Source organism: Pan troglodytes, chromosome 3, assembly GCF_028858775.2.
Source record: "Pan troglodytes isolate AG18354 chromosome 3, NHGRI_mPanTro3-v2.0_pri, whole genome shotgun sequence".
NCBI classification, from domain to species: Eukaryota; Metazoa; Chordata; class Mammalia; order Primates; family Hominidae; genus Pan; species Pan troglodytes.
The window spans coordinates 163,869,195-163,888,962 of record NC_072401.2 but is presented as its reverse complement, the minus strand read 5'-3'; the positions used below and the strand labels follow the sequence as shown (position 1 = coordinate 163,888,962).

Here is a 19,768-nt window from a genome sequence, read left to right as displayed (position 1 = left end):
TTATAGCAAGCTTAAAATAAATTTAACAGATGATATTACTAAGATTCTCACTGACAAGGTTTAAGAATATTTTACGAAATGTTATATTTAGTGAAACAATATTTAGATATTCTTTCTTTCAGCAGTTATTTATTAGGTTTCTCCTACTTGCCAGTTCCTCAGTACGAGATGAGGATATAGGGTTGAATAAAAAATAAGTCCAAACTCTCATTCTGAGATAGACAACAAACATAAATAAGTAGATAGAGAGTAAAGACATAAATAAGTAAACATACATGCTTTTAGATTATGTATTTACTGTGAGCCAGAAATTCACATTACATTATGGATATCAAGCTCATAAATTTTAGCTGTTTTCTCTGAAGTTATCGCTATCTAGTTATTAGACAGAGGAATTGAAAAAATATTTAAAATCAGAATTAACATAATGATATAATTCGACAGTGGTTAAAAGAAAGTGTCACAATCAGTTTGCAGATAGATAAAGTTCTGTGAAAGAAATAGCATTCAATATACTCTTTAAAAAAATGAATAGAATCTTAAAAGGCTAAAAGGAATAGTAAATTAATGCATTGCCAAGTTCATTAATGTATTTATTCAGTAAATATATATTGATCACTTATATTACGGACAGTTCTCTAAGCATTCAGAATACAGGTATGAAGAAGTTGGGCCTTACACTCAGTGATGTAAGATTTGGGTGAGAGAAGACATGATATTGACAAATGAATGAATGAATAATACTAAGTTGGTGCAAAAGTAATTGCAGTTTTTACCTTTGAAAGTAATGGCAAAAACAGCAATTACTTTTGCATCAACCGCATATAATTTCAGACATTCATGTATCATTAGCTGAAGAAGCAGTACGAACATAATGGTTAAGAATTTGTGTTATGGTGTATTGTTAGTCAGGAAAAACCACTTCAGAGAACTAAATGTTATGGTGTCATCCATGGGAAAGTCTGAGGAAGATAAGTCATTATAATAAAAGGATACTTGCACATGTATGTTTATAGCAGCACAATTCACAATTGCAAAAACGTGCAACCAACAAAAATGCCTATCAATCAACTAGTGTATAAAGACACTGCTGTATACACACACACACACACACACACACACACATATATGATGGAATACTACTCAGCCATAAAAAGGAATGAATTAATGGCATTTGCAGCAACCTGGATGAGATTGGAGACTATTATTCTAAGTGAAGTAACTCAGGAATGGAAAACCAAACATTGTATGTTCTCACTCATAAGTAGGAGCTAAGCTAAGAGGATGCAAAGGCATAAGAATGACACAATGGACTTTGGGGATTCAGGGGGAAATGGTGGGAAGGGGGTGAGGAATAAAAGACAACAAATAGGGGGCAGTGTATACTGCTTGAATGATGGGTGCACCAAAATTTCACAGATCACCACTAAAGAACTTACTCATATAACCAAACACCACCTGTTCTCCAATAATCTATGGAAATAAAAATTTTTAAAGAAAAAGCAATGGAGGCTAATTGCTGAAATTCAGTTATCTGGATAATCACAATATTCAAAAGAGTAGGTAATTCGGTTGTTTTTAGGTAGAGAGAATAGCATAATATGCATTTAACAACTGTTGCTCAATCTAGTGGATGGAGGATGGCATCTGAAAATAGGCACAGGCAATACCCTAAAATCTGTAGTCAGGTATTTGATATCTAGGAGCAATATCCATAAATAGTTTTCGTCAGTGCTTCAGAATGACTTTTAAAGGCAAAACTTTTGTCCCTGGCAGAAACAACCTTAAGGCTTATCAGACTGGGATGATTTTAGGTATATCACACGAATTGAATACTTATTACATGGTATTGTAATGGCTTGGTTGGGTCTTATTTACGGTGTTATCTATTATTTACTCTTGAATCTCTAATTCCCAGTATATCTCTGTCACAGTAGACACCTGATTTCTATTTGTTGAAAAGATCATTGAAGGCATACTTGAAAAGAACTAAGTCGGTTCCTATTCTCGGCAAATATGGGCAGGTGGAAATGAAATTCAGATAACTGAAGGATAGAGAGCCATCACTAAAAGTGTAGAGTGAAACTCAGATAATTAGTTTCAGAGTAATGCATTTGGGCCAGAATGACAGAAAAGCTAAGCTGGTACAGCACAATACAGAGGGATCTAGCACCAACAACTAGATTTTCAGCCCCAAAGTGACTTGTGTCACTTCCACTCCTAAAAATTCTTTGTACAGAAGTGGGCACATGGCTCTACTCAACCATTGGAGACCACAGAATGTGATTCAAACATGCACAGGAGGAAAGAGGGTAGTTAAAAGATGAGATTCATTTTATCTGATTCCAGGTAAATGTGAAATGTATAGAATAAATAAGACTTTATCTTAGGAGATCAGTGAGATCTATCATGTAAGAAGCTAGAGAACTCAGAAAATGTAAAACTAAGGTGTTGGTGAAGGATTAGTGCATACACAACTATTTCAAAATTAGTTCAGTTGCTGAAACATATCAATGTCTTTAATCTATTTATGCTGTGGCAACAGACCAACCAAGCTCAAATCTCGGTGGCCTAAAACAAATTTCAAATCTCAGTGACGTAACACAATCAAGGTTTATTTCTTGCTCATGCTTTGTGTTCATACTGGGTCAGCAAAAGCCTCTTGGTTCATAGTTGTCCTTCAGGAGTCCATTCTGTGTAAGCAGTCACTATTTCAATTGTTGCCAGTTACTTTGACAGAGAGAAAGGAGTTGCAGGATCTTGCATCAACAGCTAAATTCTCAACCCAAAAGTGACTTGTGTCACTTCCACTCACAATTCTTTGTATGGAAGTGGGCACATGACTTACTCAACCACTGGAGACCACAGAGCATGATTCAAATATGTGCATGGGAGTAGAATGGCCATGACGTGGTAATCAGCCGTGATAAATACAAAAGAAGTATATTGTGAAATGCTAATCTACTACATAGAATTGTTTTCATGTTTCTTTTTCAACAGTGTTTGCCTACTTAAGTTCAAATAATTTCTACATAATATCAACAAACAACAGCAATCAACATTTTAAAAGTGATACTTTAAGAAAAGTAACATAACCATTTCTGTTGGGTTCCTTACCACACTTCCTCCCAAACAGTTTTAGTGCTATTCTTGGGTTCAAAAACTGGAACAGTTACTTTGGGTCATACGGTTTGGAAGGATCTTCTGTACAGGAAAGGTTAAAAAGCATAAGGGAAAATCGGTAGTAATTTCTCACTTTGCCAAACTCTTTTCTTTACTTCACTTTGAGGATGTATCACTTCGTACCTGAGATTTTACTAATTTTGACCTGCTATACTTTCTCTATATTTCTAATACTTTTCATTTATAACTTACTTATAATAGAATTTTACTTATAGAGTTATTAATTTATGTATTATTACATGCCTACAATATTTGTATATTTTTCACATACAGATACAAGAACTTAAATTTCAGATTTTTCTCCATCCTTTCTCACAGCTGTGACTTTCTTTTTTTTTTTTTTTTCCTAGCAAGTACCTGTGATACTTGGGAAAATTACTTCTCTGTCTGGACAAATATGCAGATTATTTTCATTAGTAACATTATATTTCCTTACACATTATGATATTTCTGAACTCAAGACTTAAAGCTATATTCTCTATGTCCTTTTTACATTCTGCTGTAAAGGTTATAATGTAAAACATGTTACTGTGTTTACTTCTTTTGAAAGCTGAAAGAACCATTATTTTGTCTCTCCTATAAACCGAAGTGTGGCCGGGCCCAGTGGCTCACGCCTGTAAACCCAGCACTTTGGGAGGCCGAGACGGGTGGATCACTAGGTCAGGAGATGGAGACCATCCTGGCTAACACGGTGAAACCCTGGCTCTATTAAAAACACAAAAATTAGCCAGGTGTGGTGACGGGCGCCTGTAGTCCCAGCTACTCAGGAGGCTGAGGCGGGAGAATGGCGTGAACCCGGGAGGCGGAGCTTGCAGTGAGCTGAGATCGCGCCACTGCACTCCAGCCTGGGCGACAGAGCGAGACTCCATTTCAAAAAAACAAAACAAAACAAAACAAAAATTCAGAAGTGTAAGTAAAATGGTGACGGCAACTAATATGAACAGTGACGTATTAGATTCTAAAAAATAATTAACATACATTTTTTAGTTGTTGAAATAGCCGATATCGAAACGCTTGTAAGACCAACTCCCATACCATATGTGTTTTATGCATTTGCTTAATACTTTAAATTCAACAATAGATATTACAGATTTCCAACATAAATCTATTCATCAGCAGCACGTATTTTAATCATTGTGGGCAAATATATAACTCAAGTTGTGAGAACTGAAATTCTCATATGCAATACCAACATAGGCCAATAGATGCCCTAAGAGCTCTCTTAAACACAGGAACTCTAACAATGTAAGTTGTCTGAGCATCAGCAAGTCTCACGCTTTTTTTTTTCATAGTTCAATTAAGAAATAGCACCATAGTTTTAGATTCCAAAGACTCTTAATATTACCGAACTTTAAACTGCCTCACGAAGTACTAATTTCTATTCTATTAAAGTAATAGAAAAAGAAAGGAAAACTCAATGAATTGATTTGAAAATCTATTAATACAATGAAGGTAACAATATATCTGATTCACATAATTGATTATTTCTAATTTTATAAATGCAGCCAACAATATTACTTATTACTGTGGTACATAAATGTAATTCTAGGGTTAATTTAATCACAGAAGCAGATCAGATTGTGTTGTAAAGTATTTCTTGAATTAGCTGATACTTTTAGGGTTTCCTGCTTTTACTATAATTTCAATCTTTTTTCTACAATATTGCTATTAGTATAGGGTACTTAAAGGCTTATTAATGGATGATATTTTAATTATGGTTACTACTTCTAGATTTTTTTAACACTGAAGTTAATTCATAGAAAATAAAGGATACTTAAATATGTTTGTTATATAAATCTAGCAAAATAAAACTATGTTCTTATCTCACCGTTTAGTTTATAAAAAATTACATTCAGATGCTTTTTTCTAAGCCAAGGAAAAAATGATTTACTTATAGGTTTATGTCCACATTTAACATCCCTAAGGAGGATAGCTCAAATTGTGAAGATACATAGCTCTATAATAACAATTTTTAGTTCTTATTTAGTTATAGTTACTAAATTTTTAAATCAATTCATCATTTCAATCTATACTTTTATAGAGCAATATTTTTTGAATCCATTCATATGAGCTCGAAAACTCTGTGCATTGACACGTTGACAGATGCTCGCTGTTATTGAAAGTTAATTCCCATTGTTTACTAGTGTGGGAAAATCAAACATTTTTACCAAGCCAAAACAGAAAGGCAAAATACAGCTTTAGGGGGAAACTCATAGTAGTATTACTTGGAAAGCAGGATGAGTGTGTCTGTGAAGTTGAAAACTAAATAAAAAAATATGAAAATGCATGAAAACTAGAATAGTTAACACAAACCTGAGTCTGCTAAATCTGTATGTTAATGTTCATTCCCCATGATGTGGCTATATAAAGAGCGGGTTTTAATTCCCTTCAATTGAGAAGATGAAACTTATAACATTAAGAATCTATATTTATCATGGAGAATAAAATAGGTTTATTTGTCTTTGCACCCTCAGCATTCATGGTACATCCTTTGATTATGCAGTGGTTCTTTAAGTGGCCAGTTACTATAATTCTGAATTCATTTTGACCCCAAATTATTGATGACAATGAGCAAATCTTTTATTTAAGGCCAAACCTAGGTTTCTGTATTAAATATGGTAGGTTTCAGCTTTCCAGTTAAGCAGCATTTATTAAACCATGTTCTATCTTTCTCTAATTAATATTACCTCAATAAATATTGATATCAAACAATTTCTTAAACCTATAACTTTTATTCATACTATACATTTATCCAGGTTCTTGTAGAATTTGAGAAGCCTGTTTACACAGTGAGAATTAAAGTTTATATGTGCATTAATCTGATAATTTGAGGGGTAGAATAGCAAAAAGTTATAGTCAGCTTTTAGCCAGTATTTCTGAAAAAGTCCGCCACTCCTTTATGAAATGTGCCATTTTGATGGTGGATTTATAATTACAAATGATAAAAATTGTCTCTCTTAGTGTATCTTTCTGTGTGTTAATGTAAATACTAGCAAGAAAAGACCTTTCACAGTAGTCTTGATTAAATTTAACAATCTTATCCAAAGCCACCAAAATGCCTATGCTATGATATATAACAGAGAAAATGAAAAACAACATAATCTCAATTTTAACATATATTGAGATTTCAAATAATTCCAGTGAAACTAATTGAGATTTAAAATTAAACTGATATAATCTCATGAAAATTGTAATTGCTGCTTAGATAAAATACGTGTGTGTGCATAATGAAATAGTGTTCTTTAATTTGCAGCTTTATTTATTAGTAGTGAGTTTTTAATTCATATATCTTAAATTTTATTTCCATAATTTTAAGAAAACATATTTGAAAATTCTCTTTAGTATATCCTACCTACATAAACACACACACACACACACACACACACGCACACATATAAATTTGTTTAAGGTCACAGTTTGGAATTAGCTAAGAAATTTAATATAAATATATTGTGTCAATATTTCTTTCAATAACAAAATACTGTATTTAAATGCCCTTTACCACAGTAGACATATACCTAATAGACATTTTAAATAGAACATTACAATGAAATAAAACATATGTGGAGAGCACAAAAGGGCCCAAGGGAGCAAGAGATAGAAAGTAAGAAAGTAATGGAAGTAAAGAAGATGCCATATATATATGCTCTTTTTTATGTATATGCTGTTTGTATTTATATATGCTCTTTCTATTATATATTTATATATATAAGCTCTTTCTTTTTAACCTTTTTATAGTGATTCCAAATTTTATATATATATATATATAATAGGTTGAAGTCTAATATAAAATTACAGAATGACAAGCATGTAATGAATTTTGGAGATAACAGGATAACCTATATATTTTACAAATGATGTGTGTGATGAAAAGGTTTAAATAACTTGCCCTCAGTCACATTGCCATTTAGGACAGTACAAAACCAAGAATCCGCTAGGAGAATATTCTCAATGCTTTTCTGCATGTATTCATCTTTGTTCATGCTTGCCAAAATAGCTCGTTTCCTTTTTTTTTCTTTTCTTTCTTTCTTCTCTCCCTCTTTTTAAAGACAGTGAAAAAATGAGAAAATGATTTGGCTTTCCTTTCCGTCTTTCAAAGGAAGGTTTGTTTTCTAGTTTTATTCCCTCAGGCTTTTCAATAATATTATGACTGCTTTAATTGAATTCATAGTCCAAAACATTATGATCACTGGAGTAAACTGAAAAATCATGTCCATTATACAAACAACATAGGTCTTCGTGGAATTTTATAAGTATACATCATGTACTCTCTATATTGCTAAAGTGAACTATCAAGATTTCTCTGACATTTCAGCACATTGGCATGAAGCAGACCAAAGTGTGCTATGCGATGTTCCCAAAAGAAGCATATCATGTGCGCCGTAGCCAGCCTAAGTTCAAGTTATACAGTTGGCTCCATTGTAATTGTAATTGTGCAACACCCATCTGCCCCCACAGATCATCTTTCCTGACATATCATGGTGTCTGCCACCTTTATTAAAATGACTTTGGGAATTGAAGAACTCATAATACATGCATGTATGGGTATATCTGTGCAAAAAGTCATGGCACTTGACACTTATAAATGCAAAATCAGTAGTTGTCTGAGAAAACAAAAACACTGCAGATTACCCAAAATGCAAAACTTGTAGTCAAGGTGTGTTGGAGAAATAGTACTGGGGATTGTACGTTCAGAAAAGAAATGGGCAATTTCTGGAATAAAGCCATAGAGACAGTTTTATGTGGGTGTGAATCAGAATAAAAAAATGTTCCTTCCCTCAAGCAAAAACACCATAGTTTTTTCCTGTTATTTCTTCTTTTTTAAGTAACTAGAAAGAAGGAGTTTGGGGGTATGGGCCCACAAAGTAAATACACTTCCTCAAATAACTTCTTAATATTAGAGAAAATAAAATGCATTATTTTTCCTGATGGGGAAATAAGTAAGTGTATTCATTTGACTAGAGTCCCTGAAAAATGCTTGTGAGTGGATCCAGTGCTAGATGATATCAGACTCCTGGCATATGATGACACATATCAGTGTGTATGCATTCTGATGGAAAGCAATGTGTGAAATGCTACGACATTATTTGAATAAACAACCTTTTTTGTTAAACATGCTTTATCCAACTTAAGAAAATTTAAGCTTAGTTTTAGATACCCACTTCTCTGTCCAAGTAAGTCATAGCTGTAGGTGGGACATGTGCATGGAATGTGAATAATCACCCTTCTGGATGATTGATTGCTTCAGTTCACTGAAAGTGTTTGTTTACAAGTTTAAGCAGTCTGTGGAATTTGGCATGACAGGCTCCCTTTCTCTTGCCTTCAAGGCGGCTAGAGCTTCACTGGGACAAGAAATATCACAAATACTGAGAGAATTGCTAAAGGCTATGTAAAGCTTCCAGCATAGCCCATCTTTCATAGAAATATTGATATAGTAGACATAATAAATATTGCATAACCTTCATAATTTTGGCAGTGGAAGTTGAAGCTGAGAACTTTCACTTTTTATTATTTAATTTTTTTTCCCTCTGGAATCTCCAAGTCTATACAGTTTGAGGATTTATTTAAATCATGAGAATGAATAAGGAAGGTTCTGTAGGTTTTATAGGAACGCATATGAAGTATAATATATACTATGGAGCACTCGTATTTTTTTTCTTTAAGATTCTGTTTAGAAATGATGGTTAGCGCTGCAAGCTTTCACGTTTTCTCTCAGTGTTCAATTTTTTTTTTTTTCTTCCAGGCAAGTTTCTGCAGCAGCGACTCCCTCCAGAGGCTCCGTGAACCGAGGGAAGGGAGTAGGAACACCAAATACGGATCCGTTCAAATAACCAAATGGCAGGGAGAGGCAGCAAAGTTTGGCCAGGAAGATGAAAAGGATCGGAGATGTTTTCAAGAATGGTTGAATAGATTCATTCTATTTCTCCGTCTCCTCCCCACCCGCCTCCCACTCGGTCCTCTCCGTGCTCCACTGCCCCCTCTCTCCGCCCCGTCTTCCTTCCAGAGCTGTGCCCGCAGCGATCTTAGAGTGCGCAGAAACGGCAGTCCCAGCGAAGGCAAAGGCTCCAGCACCGCCAAAGCGTTTAGTTTCTACTGGACTGGTTGAGAATACATCCTGAAGTCCAAAGATGCCCACGCTGACGTTAAGCCTGAATTTTGTTGCCTCGATTGCCGCAGCTGACTCTAGCAGAAGCCCAGTCAAGGGGGCGGCCCCTCACCTCTCGGCGAGTTGATATGCAAAATAGTTACGTCAGATGGTGGGGGCGGGGCACCCCCGGGTTGAGTGGCAGCAGCTCCTGCCTAGGGAGGAGGAGCGAGAATCAGCCTGGTTCAGTGACTGAGACAAACTGGAGGTGAAAGGAGCTGGTACTGTCCACTGTGCTGTCGGTGCTGAACCTGAGACGCGAGCGGACCAGTTGCTCCAGCACCTGAAGGCAACGCCCTCTTGTACCCTCTGTGCCCTGTGGGACCCGCTTCACCAACAGGACCCATATCAACTTGACAAAGGAGTGTGGTATCGGACGTGGGAGAGAGTCCTCTGTTTGCCACCTGGGCGCTCATTCAGGCGTGACTTTGGAGATTTCTATAGTTTTAGACCAAACTATTTTTTTTTCCCCAGCTAAGACGATCTTTTGAGAGTTTTTTTTTTTTATTGTGATTTATATTTCCACAGCGTTTAGGAATCTTTCTGGGGGACTTTTGTGACTGTTAAAATAAGGTAAGAAAAATAATATTGTTATAAATGATTACAAGTGGGGGAGAAATACAGACTGCCATACAAAAATTTAAAAACAAGTTATGCTTATTTTTATAATTTGAAACTGGACTTTTGGCAATGATTGCAAAAATATTTTAATAATTACTATTATTATTATTATTATTATTACAAGACAATCTGTTAGTGATTATGCACTAAATTCTAGAGGGGAAGTTGAGAGCTTTGCTTTTTGTGAAGTTGATGTCATTATGTTATATCTTGCTTTATAAATATAAATATTTTAGAGCAATACTTTCAGCAGGGTTCAAAGGATAGGAACCATTCCAGGAAACCCCCCAAATATATTAGCAAATGATGTTAAATAAATCAACCAACAAGTTGTTTAGAACAAATATAATCAAATAATTATTTGAATGGACTAGTCTCTGGTTAATCATCAATATTATTCCTATATCTAAAGCATAGACTTCAAAGTGCAGAGCTCTCTTAACATTTTTTGGAAGGGAGGAGGTAGGTATAGAAACATTTACATCATGCTGGGTCCATTTAGATGTGTTGTTATGCAGTAGATCCAAATAAAACTTGTGAAACTCAGTCTCTGAGCATTCCACAACCCAAGGTCATGTGTATTTCCAAGTTGGGGGCTGTTTGTTCTGCTGTTGACTAGCAAATGTCATCCCCTTGCAACCCCCTCAGGTTAGAGGTGGATGTAAATGGGAAGCTCTGATTTAATAATACAGTATTCGCTTGTATTATAGTCGCTTGTGCTGTTGGTAATTGAATGGAACTGGGAAGCGTGGGCTGAGAAAATGTCTCACTATTTCAGCAATGTTTAACCTCTTGCATGCTTAACAGAGAGATTTTCTTTACTTAGAAGAATTTTCTTTTGAAGCTATGTTCCTTTTATCAAGTGGCAGTGTGTTCTGAGTGTGTACAGAGAAAGAATTCAGTGTGGAAAACGACTGAACAATACTTCTCATAGTGAGCAATTGTTAAATGATAGAAGTTATCCTGTGCTCTTTGTATTTCTTATTACTATTCATGACTTTGACAGGTGTGATGGTTTGCCTGATAAATGGAATTGTGGTCTCTCATTTATGTCATTTAGTAACATTAGATTAAGTATAAATGATGCCTGGAAAAGGACGGGGGTGGGGGATATTTCCTTTACATTCCAGAGAGAGAGAGTTTAGGTTGCAAGTAGATGTCCAATATTAATAGGAATGAGTTAAATATAAAGCTGTTTCGTACTTAATAAGTATTATTCAACTGAATAGAGCTATGCTTTTCAGCAGGCGTACACTAAGTTAGGTTTAAATATTTGTATATTTTAAAATATAAAATTTCTACTCTAGTTGCATTAGAGTTACTAGGATGAAGTTTAGCTTTAGAATTTTATGATTTAAACTAAATCCTCTAGGTAGAGATTTTTCATTGTATTTACTACACAGCCCTACAAGAGAGTGATTGTCACAAGAAATGCATGTTGTTGCAAATACTAAAGGTCAAATGTAAATCTTTTGAAGTTGTTCACATGTTTTACCCTAAACAGATATTCTTTGTAGGATTCATGTTAGTCATGTGATCTTAAATTAAATATTCATACAAATTTTGAAAGCCTGGATTGGGTAGAGGGGCAAAAAAGAATATAAAAAACACTGAGCTAGGAAGTTTATACAACATAATCTCCTTTAAATACACAGAGAATCATTCTTTCCACTACAAATTTTGAAATGTTCTTGTTAAAACTAATTATGTTGGTATAAATATTTAGGCTGTGAAATTTCTAACAGAATTATGGCTTATTTTATTTTCAATTTTATGTATTATCTTGAAACATGAATACATATCTTAATTTTATAACTTATTTGAAAGGCATACTATATATAAACATTATATTTACTCAAAATGTACCTGAGTGTGTCATTGACTTCCATTTGCACAAAGTTTTCCAAGATGTATGTCTTTATTCAAGTATAAATATTTACCTTGAACTACCAATATCTGGAATTCTTTAAGATGAAATTTAATGTTTCATCTAACAATAACATATTTAAACACTGAAGTCAAACTATGCTACTGGCAATAATAACCAAAGGTTGACTCAATGAGATTGCAAATGTAAAACATTAGCTGCATTTTTTTTTTCTGATTTTTCTACACTTTTAGCTTTTGCATCTTAGTCCTGAAATAAGGTAAAATTAGATTCCCATCATAAGCCCAAATTTAGCATATAGGGGACACTACTTAAATGCAGAATAACATTTCCACTGAAACTAATCAAATTGCCAACTTTGAAGACACTTATGAAAGATATTCAAATGTGGTGGCCCCTTATTAAGTCTTTGATCCACAAAGAAATGACCGTATTTTGGAGTTACAATGAATTCATGTAAAATGTAAAGGATTATTCAGTAACACAACACTGGATGTCTTGTTAAGACATTAACTCATTTCATTACAGACACACTGCAAATATATACAGCACCGTTTGCAGAAAAGTGATGAACTTCATAAAGCCTACAGAAAATTATCAAAATAATTTAATTATATATTACATGACGTGCTCAATTTGTCTTTTTAAATTGTTTCTCAACCTCTTGAGGGTTATCGATCAAACTAAAAATTGAGTCAAAAATGAAATTTACAGATAGATTGTTTCTTCTTACAAATAAAATGCATTCCTGTTTATGTTTTGTGAGATTTAAGATAAGGGTGAATCAATTTGGAATTTTTATTATCAAGGCTGTATATTGCTTGCTTTCTTTTTTTTTGTTTTGTTTTGTTTTCTAGTTACTAACATGGGCGATAGAAAAATACAAGTCATAATAAATCTGAAATACTCTAAAAAGTTTGAAAAAAATAAAAATACCTTTTAAAATGATATTTGAGAAGTTATTTGCCTAATAATTTGGATAGTTTTCTTTGAATAATGACCATTTAAAAATAATATTTAAAGCTCATTTATCAATAAGACCCAAAGGCCTTGAATGACATCTTTCTATTAGTTCTTCATATTTGCCCAAAATTGACATAGTAGCTCTCATATTTTTTACTACTTAATATATTATGAAGCTCAAAAGACTCTTGTGAACTAATAAACTAGAAAAAATATTTCCTGTTGTTAGAGTCGTTCTAAGAGTCAAGTGACCAATTATCCTTTACCAAACAGAGTTAATCACCTTCTGCTTCAACGCCTCCAAAATCTTTTGGGTATATCCTACTTTAGGTTAGCTGTAGAATCCCTTGTGGAAATATCCTAATTTTCCAATTAAATTGGTAACCATACAGTAAAGCAATTGGTCCCTCTGTGTTTTAAATCACCTTAGTATTGACGAATTGCTATTATTATAATGGATGGGACCATGTTTTGATAAACTCAGAGTTCCAATGGGTTTTCTGAAAGAGGATGAATTAAATAATAGTATAAGTAATTGAGACAATTAGAATGTATATACGTGTGTATGAATTTATGTGTGTACATATATATTTACACATATATGTATATACACATATATATGTAAATTCTACTCTAGAATAAACATGCAAGGGCATGGCCTAGAACATGCAAGTTAAAGACATGCTAGCTATTACAAAATAATTTAGATAATAAGCTGTAATACAATATATAACTTTTAATGGCAATTTTGTCTTCTAATTACTGTTATTTTTTATTTCGGCTAGAATGCTTGTGCACATACCAGTTTTTTTGGCATTAAAATGACATTTAGAACCTCTCATGCTGATTGGCAAGGCAAGGAACAATTGAAAATGAATATTTGCCAGGAATAAAAAACAAAATGGATGTGTGCATAATGAAGAGTTTATAGCACCACATTAATTATTTAAAAATATGAGTTCTGATAAAGGATTTGGAAATTACAATCTATAAAAGTAAAACATCAAGTTTACTTCCTACAAATCTTCAGATAATAAGCCATGCACCTCTGTAGAACACAGCCTGGATATCCCTGCGCATAACATATTTTTATTCCTTGTGTATTAATGTTTTCACACATAAATATGGTGAAATAAGAGAACAGCTTCACTCTGAACTTTCTTGGTTTAAAATCAAGTAATTAATATTAATTTAATGTGGCTTTTGGTATTAAATTTATAAATCTCTAAAGCAAAGTCGTTGCTTAGTGAGTTCATTTGTATGTCAATAAATAGAATATTATTTCAACTCATAACTAGTTCATTGCACAAGTAACAATTCCAAAGCAAAAGATTTAAAAATACTTCTTCATTGAGTTGTATTTAAATATACATTGTAATAGAGAAACTTACTTTACTGATGTATTTTCTCTGTGAATATAGCACCAAGGTAGCAATTAAGACATACATACAGTAGCAATTAAAACATACACACCTGAACTATATTCCCCAAAGATGATGATGAAATGGAAATAATTTACCTTTTGTAGTTGGACCACTAGATATCGTTTTTTTGTCTCTTGAGTTATTATTATTTTTAAAATTCCAAAACCCTAAAAGTAAATGTCCTTACATGAAAACACAAATGCCTACCTGCCCTCTGTAGTCACATGTCCCTTTTCTCAAAGCCGCAGCAATTGCTGTGACTCTACTGTCAATCAGACTCTGAGCTGCCTCACTTAGGGTTATGGAATCTGGCTCTTTATATTTCTAAAGAAAAAGAAGCAGTGAGTTGGTACTAGTAAAGACATTTGTTGCTTCATAATGGAGTGTCTATTGATATCATTTGGTCTTTGATCCTGAATTTGCTTTTTCATCTGGGAAAAGGAATAAGATAGACATAGATACCAAAGTATTAATAGGTATTCATATATATTTTATTGATATCAGGCCATAAACCCATATTAAGTAATGTAACATTTGCATGGCTTTGTAAAGATTGATACTATTGAATTCTTAATTACTCATATGAATATAAGAAAGCAGAAACTCACATCAAATCTCCATACCACTGTATCCTATGGTCACACAACTAGGAATAGATGAATTAGGGAATCAAACCAAGTTTACATGTCTAGTACCTCTATTTAGGTCAAAAGTCCAGTAACTAGCTATATCATTTTCAAAACTAAGCATTTTTACTATGATAATCTCTTTACTATATGTAAATGCCTCTTATTATTTCCCCAAGACTATTCCTTAATTATTAAGTCATTGAAATTATTTTATAGCATATATTCTTTAGTATACACACTTTAGAATGCATAATACCAAAGACCTTAAGGGGTTTTCCCTCTGTATTTAATGTTATAAAGATGCTACATTAATTGACCTCATAGAATATTCAAAATTTTAGCAGCAGCCAGTGTTTCCCTTGGTGCCTCAAACAGCATAAGAAACAATAGAATAGAGTAGATAATGTTTCCTAGGAGTTCAAGTTGTTTTTCTTTTTCCCTTAAAAGTCCTACTGGAGATGAAATTCAAACACTTGGTGAAATTTAGACCATTTCAAGCAATCAGCATTTGTGGTATCAACTGCTACTCATATGTAATCCTTCAGATTACTTAGCTACTAAAGTTTTGAACAGTCTGTGAGATTAAATCAAGATTAAATAAAATAATCAAAACAAATGATTAGCTTTGAGGCACAGCACTAAGGAGGTAATCTAAGGCGGGCTCTTGAAGGCTTTGGAAACATTAAATACTTTATTCTGTTGTTTCTATCTAATTGTATTTGATGTAAAGGGAAATATTGGCCACTAGCTGTTGCTCTTTGTTTTCATATAGCATTTAGGGTGACTGAGAAAGAGAAGAGGTGACTGCTGTTAGCAGTAATTATAACACAGCTCCCAGGTGTGCCAGAAAGTTGCATCAGACTCCCTACTGAATCCCCATTATACAAGTTTTTGGTTGTCTTTATTAAGTGGATCCCAAAGGAGATAGAAAAGTTTGATTTTCTTAAGAATGTTTAACTTTAAAGTGGAAAGCGTATAGGGCCTTTTATTTTATATTTTACATATTGGTTAACAATAATCAATGTTTCACTTTTGACATGAAGTCTGGCATAAATGTTTTTAATTTTGAAATTTTTACGAGACTGTGTATACCATTCGTGTAACTCATTGTTCCTCATTCTCTGTGGAGCCCCAGGAAGTCCATTCACTCCAGCAGCTACAATTATCATCTCTTCACAGATATCCTCCAAATCTGTAGCTGTGACCCAGATTTGAAGTCCATTAATGTATTTACAAAGGTCTGCTGGACATTTTAACTCTGATTTCATGGTGACAGCACAAACCCCATGAACTCATGATCTCATCCCTAACATGATCCCCATTCTATTTTTTTTCCGGCAGTCAGTTGATGACAAATTCTCCTTCAATTTACTTTGGTCTAAAAATTTATAAATATTTAAAAATTACATTGTTCTTCCTATACAGTACGCAGCAGGTATGCAACTTTTACATCCCTCACTTTATCATGTAGCTTTGTCTGATTCCCAATTCTCTATTTTTCTCTTATCATTTTTACCTTGACCCAGACTGTCCAAACTGAGACAAAAGTATTTTGACATTCTTTACACTAGTCTCCTTATTCTTGTTTCTTCCTGCTGTAATAATAATGAGACAAAATTTCTGATGATTCATAATATCCTGTGCATAGTCTTAAGCATTTATAGACACAGTTTAATTTTATATGCATAACAGTTTATAATGTAGATATAGGGAAACCATCTTTTTTTAAAAAAAGTTAAATTAGTTTTCAACTGTTGTTTTAGATTCAGGGGATATATGTGCATGCTTGTTACCTGGATATATTCCCTGATGCTGAGGTCTGGGGTATGAGTGATCCCACCACCCAGGTACTGAGCATAATACCCAATAATTAGTTTTTCAGCCTTTGCCTCCCTCCTACCTCTCCACTCTTGTAGACTCCAGTGCTTGCTATTGTCATCCTTATGTCCATGTATATACAATATTTAGCTCCCACTTATAACTGAGAACATGGGATACTTGGTTTTCTGTTCCTGTGTTAATTTGCTTAGGATAATGGTCTCCAGCTGCACCCACATTGCTGCACAGGACATGATCTTATCCTTCTTTATGGCTGTGTGGTATTACATGGTGTATGTGTACCACATTTTCTTCATCCAATCTACCATTGATAAACACCTAGGTTGAATCCATGTCTTTGCTATAGTGAATGGTGCTGCAATGAGCATGCAAGTTCATCTATGTTTTTTGTAGAATGATTAATTTTCTTGTGGCTATCTACCCAGTAATCGCATTATTGGGTCAAATAGTATTTCAGTTTTAAGTTCTTTGAGAAATCTCCAAACTGCTTTCTTCAGTGGCTGAAGTAATCTATATTCCCACCAATAGCATATAAGATTTGCCTTTTCTCTGCAGCCTCACCAGTATCTGTTGTTTTTGGACTTTTTAATCATAACCATTCTGACTGGTGCGAGATGGTGTCTTACTGTGGTTTGATTTGCATGTTTCTGATGATTTGTGACGTGGAGCATTTTTTCATGTTTGTATGTCTTCTGAAACCAAGTCTTAAGGTATTGCCCACAGAGCTGAGACTCAGACCAAGTTTTGTCTGAAGTCAACTGCATGATCAGATCCTACTCTTTATGTCCTGCAGATTTCATTTATTCTCTGGATTTCTCTTGATTAAAATATGCTTTAAAGTGCCACTGTGTTCAGAAATCATCATTAGATCTCTAATTTTTACATTAAGTTGACACTCTCTGCTGCTTTAAAGATTCTTCTAATTGGTTCTACACCCTGCAAGTAGTCAACCTGCTTTTCCGTTTTCTGATATGTGAAATGCACACATGCAAAACAAAGATAAGTTAAAATCTAAACCATCACATAGTTCCTTACCCTGTATAAACACAATGTCCTGTCTGGACTGTTGTACTTTCAAGAATCCCTGTTTAGGTCCCACTCTTCTGCATTCAGTCAAAGGTTCTTATAGTTTAAGAGCATACTGTGCTCCCATGTGATTTTCAGAGTTGTTGCAGTTTTTGTTACAGTAAATGTCATGTCAGTGTCACTTTGGATCTCATCAAAATGTTCATGTTTTTAAAACATATGTATGTTTTCTGTTGTGACATACAAATTATCACAGACTTAGCCACATAAACATTTATTATCTCTGGATTTCCATGAACTGTGAGTCTGGGTACAGCTGAGATGGCTCCTCTGCTCAGGACCTCACCGTCAAGGTTTCTGCCAGCCCTGGGTTTTTATTTGAGGCTTGAGATTCTCCAAGATCACCTAACAGTTGGCTGGATTTGTTTCTTTGCGGCTCAGAACTCATGGAGACTTGCCTCTTCAAGGCCGGCAGAAGAATTAATCTGACTGCTTCTGCTTCTGACCTCTAACCCGGCTTTTAAAGGCTCGCTTATCCAGTCAGGGCCAGCTAGGGTAATCTCCCTTTTGATATACATTTAATTACATCTTTAAATCCCTTCCTTTTCGCCATATAATGTGACCACAAGAGCAATAGCACATTACCTTTGCCATGGTCTATTGGTCAAAAGCAAGTTATAGGTCCTGCCTACACACAAGGTGAGGTGATTATACAAGAGTGGGTGTCACTGGGATTCAGGTAGTGTTCTGCCTACTGTACCTGGTTGAAGTTTTACTTAAACCTTAGTCTTTATTGCTTGAATGCCACTGGGCTTTTCTTTCTAACCCTAAATTTATCACCTAAACTGTGTAGTAGACAGTCTGGAGTGGCTTTTGGATTCGTTAATGTGTCGTAGGCTGTTCTTCCTAATTAAATCTTTTATAGGAAGAAGCCTAGAAACTTCTTCTGTGTGTAAAAAAAAACCTGCATGGTTTACAATTACTGCATATGTATATAAATTAATTGATCCACATTGGATTTTATTCTCTTTTTATGCTTGCATTTGTTACATAATGCTTTGTACATTTAGGACTATAATAGATTTATGATGATGGATTTGCTTAATGTTTTTTGATATTAGAGTTTGGTCATCTGCTGTCTTTTCCCATTTTTAACTTTGGTCTCTGACTGAGAACCACACAAAGGATATTTTATTATGAACTTTTTGCATGCAACATGGACTATTTTCATGCAAATCAGAAACTTGTATTTAACATTATATTTATGCTCTTTTATAGATAACATAGTAATTATGTAGAAAGTGAACATGACATTTTACACTTGCTATTTAGGAAAAGTGCAAGAAATATACTTTAGATTTACTTTAAAAGAAAAACTTCAACATTTGAAAAAACGTCATATTCATAAGATCTTCAACAAAAGATTTACATGCTATGGATAATTTTTTCTTGTTTATGTAGTCTAAAGACTAGTAAATTATTGGGCAATGATTTTTACTAACATTAATTAAACAGAAAAAAGCCATTGCACTTGCATCTTTTATATACAATTAAAACAATTTTATTTTGACAAAAGCTAAATAAAGAGAACTAATAGGTAAATTCGATTTTTCATTCTTTTATAAACAATACTTTAAAAAATATTATTGAGATTATAGCTATTTTGGCTGGGTGCAGTGGCTCAAGCCTGTAATCCCAGCACTTTGGGAGGCCGAAGCGGGTGGATCACCCGAGATCAGGAGTTCAAGACCAGCCTGGCCAACCTAGTGAAACCCCATCTCTACTAAAAACACAAAAAATTAGCTGGGCATGGTGGCAGGCACCTGTAATCCCAGCTACTCGGGAGGATCAGACAGGAGAATCACTTGAACCCAAGGGGTGGAGGTTGTGGTGAGCCGAGATCATGCTATTGCATTCCAGCCTGGGCAACAAGAGTGAAAGTCCGTCTAAAATAAATATAAATATATATATACACATATACATATATATGTATACATATAATATACATGTATATATACATGTATATTATTATATACATATATACATATAT

At 34.1% G+C, this 19,768-nt stretch overlaps 1 protein-coding gene across 2 annotated transcripts in view; it reads left to right on the top strand.

Moving 5' to 3' along the window:
* Positions 1 to 19,768, top strand: part of FSTL5 (follistatin like 5) — an 816,338-nt gene that overhangs the window by 30,037 nt on the left and 766,533 nt on the right. For both annotated transcript variants that reach the window (XM_016952467.4, XM_016952464.4), the window contains exon 2: positions 8,927 to 9,901. The gene's annotated coding sequence lies outside the window, so the exon portion shown is untranslated. The remainder of the gene's footprint in view (positions 1 to 8,926; positions 9,902 to 19,768) is intronic.